Raw genomic sequence first — 6,000 nt, 5'->3', positions numbered from 1 at the left:
ACGCGACAAGAAACGTAGTTGCTATAGGATATCCTTTTAAAATAAGGACGAGATGAGCTTCGACAAAATAAAGAAAAAACGTACAAATTGCGGGGCCCTCGTTAAATGTATATATTGAAGCATTCAGTCCCCAAGGTGGGTCATTTAGCAAATCTCATGACCCTCCCAGAATAATAACGCGATAGTCTCTTTAAGCGCGTACTTAATAAACCTTACCTTCTTAAACTCGGGTGCACATTTATGTGACCCAAATCCAAATCTCGACGGATTCGAAATGTATTTCTAATCACGGGTACATTGATTGTGACGTGGTTCGAGAGGCATATCCATGACGTCACAAATTCCTTTTAAAAGTAGAACGAGACGAGCCTCGTCAAACAAAAATGTACACAGCTGCGGGGCCCTCTAACTGTATATATATTAAAACACTTAGAATTCGGGACAGGCCGTTTAGCGAATTTTTCGGCCTTCCCCAAAACAACAATACGCTAGTTGCTTTAGGCGCGTCTTAATAATTTATTCTCCTTAATTCGGGTGCACATTTATGTGACCCAAATCCAAATCTCAACCGAGTCGAAATATGTCAACAACCACGGGTGCATTGATGTAGCGTGGTTCGAAATATGTTTTCACGACGTTGCAAGTCTTATAAAATAACAGTAAATAATAAAAGCGGTTAAAAGTTAAATTTTGCACATAAGTTCACTTGTATAAAATCAGATAATCAAGCCGAATATAACAGTTGAGCGACCGTGCTAGAACCACGGAACTCGGGAATGCCTAACACCTTCTCCCGGGTTAACAGAATTCCTTATCCGGATTTCTGGTATGCAGACTGTAATATAGAGTCATTATTTTCCTCGATTCGGGATTAAAATTGGTGACTTGGGACACCCTAAATCTCCCAAGTGGCGACTCTGAAATAATTAAACAAATCCCGTTTCGATTGTCCTTTAATTGGAAAAAACTCCCTTGCGCCCCTCGGGTGCGAAAAAGGAGGTGTGACAGGAGGTGTATGTTTTCTTCCACTCTTCGACCTCAGCTTTTACCGTATCGACCTCCGCCTGGAGTTGCCCAATCTGGTCAAGTCTCTTTAGAACCTATGGGTTCAGGTCATTAGCCACTATCTCTGAATCATCCTCACTAACTTCAAACACTCATCTTACCTGCTTGACCCAGTCAGCATGCTCCTTCCGAGCCACTTCTAGCTCAGCCTGGAGTTTCTTACTGAGAAGCTTGTAAGCGTCCCTCTTCTCAGTAAGCTCCCGAGTCTCAACCGCGTGTTGGGTTAAATCCTCCCAATATTGGAGAAAAGTTTCATGGTGAAGCACCGAGGCCTACAAGCACAAAGAGAAATGTTACAATTGTTTGCAACTTAAATCTAAGTACATAATAAAGAGGCATTCGAAATTACCCGATTTAACGCCCGTTGAGCTTCGTTGAACAGGCAGGGCGCCTATACCTCGTCCATCTTGGCTTGGTCCTCTTCAGTCACCAAGCACCGAAGATAGCTGACAATCTCTACGAGGGCAGAGAGAACCCGGGCATCCTCCGGAATTGACAAAATGATTGACTGCTTCCAGTCAGGATCTGCACTTGGAGCTGGGAACCGGTCCACTAATCTCAGACTTGAAGAGGACCCATTGGTTCACCCAACCCGGTGACATCCTCTGAGGCGGTAGAATCTAAGCCATTGAAGAAGTTGTTGAAAGAATCTGTCGCCCCTAGAAGCCCTTCGTTTGAGCGTTCTTTCAGCGTATGGGCCTCGTTGATCATGGAGTCGGTAAATAATGGCGACCCAAAAAGATATATCACCCTAAGTGCATCCTTCGGGGCACTTTCCTCTACTCGAGGAGTACCGGCCGTGGTCTCATCGTCCCTTCCTGGTTCAGAGGCTTCAAGCACTACCTCTTCAGCGGCCACCCTGGCTCGAGACAGTTTGATACCGCTTGTCACGTGGGTCATCAGCTCGGAAGCTTCTTCTTATTCGTCATCATACTCATCCCTCAGTCGACTCAGTGAGTCCAATAGAACCTCTCGGCCGCTGGTACTCTCCTTGGACTTACGCACCAGCCTCCTTTTCGGTTTTTTCTTCTCCGAGTTCGGGGAACTCGGAGCCCTTTTTCTTTTTTTCTCTATATCCTAACTCGAAGTAGATGGTTCGGGGAGGATGTCTTCATCACCGAACGGAGGCCTCATTTCTACATCTTTGGGAAAACTTGCAAAAGAAGAAAAAGTGAGAAGGAGCGCGACAAGAAAACTAAGTGTTATGCATTCAACAGAGGAATCTCACCGTGGGAATGGGCCTACTACCGACCCTTCAAAAGTTCGCGCCACACGCGCCCGGAATAGGGCTTCTATGACACGATAGGAAATGCATCTGGAATTCGAGAAACGGTTGCACCACAAAACATCGATAAGAAGGGAGGAAAAGGAAAAACAATAAGCAAAATCTTAAAGGCAAGGTTATACTTACGTTTCATGTTCCATTTCTCAGGAAATGGCATGTCCTCGGTCGGGATCAAGTTCGAGGTCTTCACTCAAACGAACAGGCCCAATCAGCCTCTGTCACGATCCTTGTCTATGCTCGAGAATGGGGCCTTACTGGCCCGACGGACAAGTTTTATTAATCCCTCTCGATAGAGTTGGGAACTATACAAACGCATGAGATGATCGATAGTGAAGGAAGACTTCTCGATTTTACTTACGAAGAAGCGAAGAAGAATTACTATCCTCAAGAAAGAGGGATGAATTTGACCGAGGGTCACCTCGTACCTCTTACAGAAGGCGATGATGACCAGGTCCAAAGGGCCCAGTGTGAAGGGATAAGTGTAAACACTTAGAAAACCCTCTACGTGGGTAGTAATCGATTCCTCGGGTGTAGGCACCACCACATGCTTACCGACCCAATTGCAATCTTCCTTGACCTTGGAGAGGAGACTGTCGTTGATCGAGCATATATATCTCGAGACCGTCTCACACCGACCTGGTACGAAAGAGGTTTTCTCGACCTTGAAATTAGCACTGCTCGGGCACCCTGTAGGAATGTACATCTTCAAGGAGGGCTTCAGTGTCTTTTCCTCAATAGCAGCAGATGGAACATTTTCCTATTCAGCCGGCCGCGAGGTAGTAGAAGCTTCTTTTTGAGGAACATACTTTGAGGTCTTCGCCATTCTTTTAGGAAAGTTAAGGGAGAAGAGGGAGTTTAAAGAATATGCTTGATAATTTGAGATAAAGAACAGAAGTTCTTATAAGATGATTTCAGAGTAATCAGAAAATTGATGTTTGGGAATATAGAGATTTCTAATGTACGAGGGCATAGATTTTTGAAAGTAAAGTTTGAATGAGATAATGCGGAGGTATTTATAGTTTGCAAATGATGGTTTAAAACTTGTAATGGCTAACCAGCAACTGGCGAACATTTAATGCCATCAAGACGTGACTAACGAGACGTTTTGTCAATTTTATCGTTTCGGGCGCGGAGTATCGGGACGAGGATCGAGGGCTCATATCATTTCTCGTCGTTTACTCTCCGAAAAATGAGGGGATTATATGCGTACGGTCGAAACCGGGCTCATTTATTGCATGGCGGATCGGGACCGAAACGTGATGGATTAAAGATCGACCCCATATTCCATCGAACCAAAGTACGAAGTCAGAACATACATCTTCAAGATCTTCAAGCCCGTGATTTCGGAACCGACCCCAACTCCGAATAAGCTCGAGGAAACATTATCGGACCCAATAACGAAAGGCCAAAATATCTGCAACCGGTCGGATATCACGGTGGGAATCTCGACATGTATCAATGAGAGAGTAATTAATTAGCAAATCATGAGATTTCTTACCTTTTATAGAATTTTATCTAAAGCAGGATTTTTCTACTATATAAAGGGGGTATGATTCTTTGTAATACACATTGTAACACACATCCAAAAGCAATGTACCGTTGTTATTAGTTCTTAGTATCTTATCATTCTGTTTCGGCATCGATTAAGGTACATTTGACTCTAGGGTGACCTACCTTTAAGGCCAAGATTGTTGAACTTGTGTGGTTTGCATTTACTTTTCTATCATTAATTTCAATATTAATCTGATTTTTCAATTTGTATCAAGTTAGATTACGTATCGTTAAAACCGCGTATAAATTCAATTGTTATCCGATTTCGAGGGTAAACAATTACACAAAAGAGTTGTGGCCAACAATGTCCAGTTTTTTTGTAATGTTGAACAAAAATAGTGAATGGATCATTCAATTAACTTATGTAATATTTGCCTAAATAAACAAGGGCTTAGAAGGCAGAGGTCAGACCATGTTGGCCAAATCATGGCATGTCCCTTATATGGTTGTGGAGTACCTCAAATTTGCCCAACTATGATATCAAATAATCTATATGATTCATATTATTTGTCCTTTAAAGTTTTTGCATACCCCTTAATATTGACGTTAATAATAAGTGTATTTGTGTACGTCATAACTCTTTGTGATTTCAAATTTTAATCCCTTTGATTGGTTTAAAAGAGAAGCAGGGTTAGAAAGGAATATTTTGTCATTTCCTCCCCTTCACATGCATTTTAAGACTAAGCCCGTGACTACTTTCCTCAATTTTATACAAATATTTACTTACTTGTTAGATCCGAATCGAGAGTGGTGTGAGGTGAGCAAATAAATACAATTGCAATGATCCACAACGCAAATCATTATCACTTATAAATGGCTACCTAATTTAGATGTTAGTTCTTAATTTGGCACCTAATGTTGGACCATATATCACTATCTAACTGATTTGACTGCTAACAACCAAGAGAAGCAAAGCCTCCATTTCCCAACCCAAGAACCACAACATAGTTATACTTTACAAAAGCCCTCTACCAAGGGAAAATTGGAGATCATTGAAAACCATATATGATCTAAAATTTCATTTATAAGTTTGTACATGGATGATTAATGAAATGAAATGAAATATTTCTACCTTATTTCCTACAACGAATTGCAAAGATTGTGGTGCATTCGCCAAATTACTTCCCCCCCCCCCCCTCTTTATCATGAGATCAATAGTAGTTGTTCTCTACTTATTTTTGACTTGAATTTATCTACTTATAACTGTAGGAAAAAATATTAAGTGGTTTTTCTAACCCGTAATAGTTTACCTTAGAGATCAAGAATCAAATATTTAGTAATTTATATTTATTTATCTAAATTTTGGTGAATAAAGTTATCACAAACATATGTATTGGTGGGAAAGTCGAGATAGACAAATTTGACCGGACATTACTCTTATTAAAAATTGAGCTGAAAGTAAGTGACATACCAGTGAATTACTGGTCTATAATTAGTGACTTTTTAGCTTTTTATTTTGGTCCAAAATAAATATCTTTTTATATAATCAAGAACGAATTAATTTTATTTTTTCAAAATTTGTCCTTATTTATATATCTCTATGTGTCAAGTTAATAATATGCAAATTTTAATTAAGGGTAATTTAGTCAAAAAAATTCTCTAAAAATTACTCCATATTCCAGTTTATGTGAACCTATTTCGTTTTTGGCCTGTTCCAAAAAGAATGACCCTCTTAAATTTAAAAACAATTTAGCTTAAACTTTCAATTCTACCCTTAATAAAAAGTTTTTATAACCAGACAAATACTCCGGACCTTCTTTTGACTTATTTAGGACCATAAATTATCAAAGTCTTTATTTTTTTGAGCTTCGTACTCAGTCAAACAGATTCACATAAATTAGAACGGAGAAAATAATATCTTTTTAAGAGTGTATCAACAGAAATGTCACTTATTATGAAGTGGATGGAGTAACTCTTATATGAAGATGATAAGGGGAGGATAAAGAAAAAGTAAGTCATATGTGATTAGTGTTTTTGTGGAGATTGATGATCTAATTTAATGCTTTATATCATAATGTGAAAGCATGAGAGACAGGTTGGAGAGGGGTGGTGGCCCATATGTTGATTCAGACACTTGTGTTTGTGACAAAATACAATGA

Source organism: Nicotiana sylvestris, chromosome 7, assembly GCF_000393655.2.
Source record: "Nicotiana sylvestris chromosome 7, ASM39365v2, whole genome shotgun sequence".
NCBI classification, from domain to species: domain Eukaryota; kingdom Viridiplantae; phylum Streptophyta; class Magnoliopsida; order Solanales; family Solanaceae; genus Nicotiana; species Nicotiana sylvestris.
Note: the sequence above shows the minus strand (reverse complement) of the source record.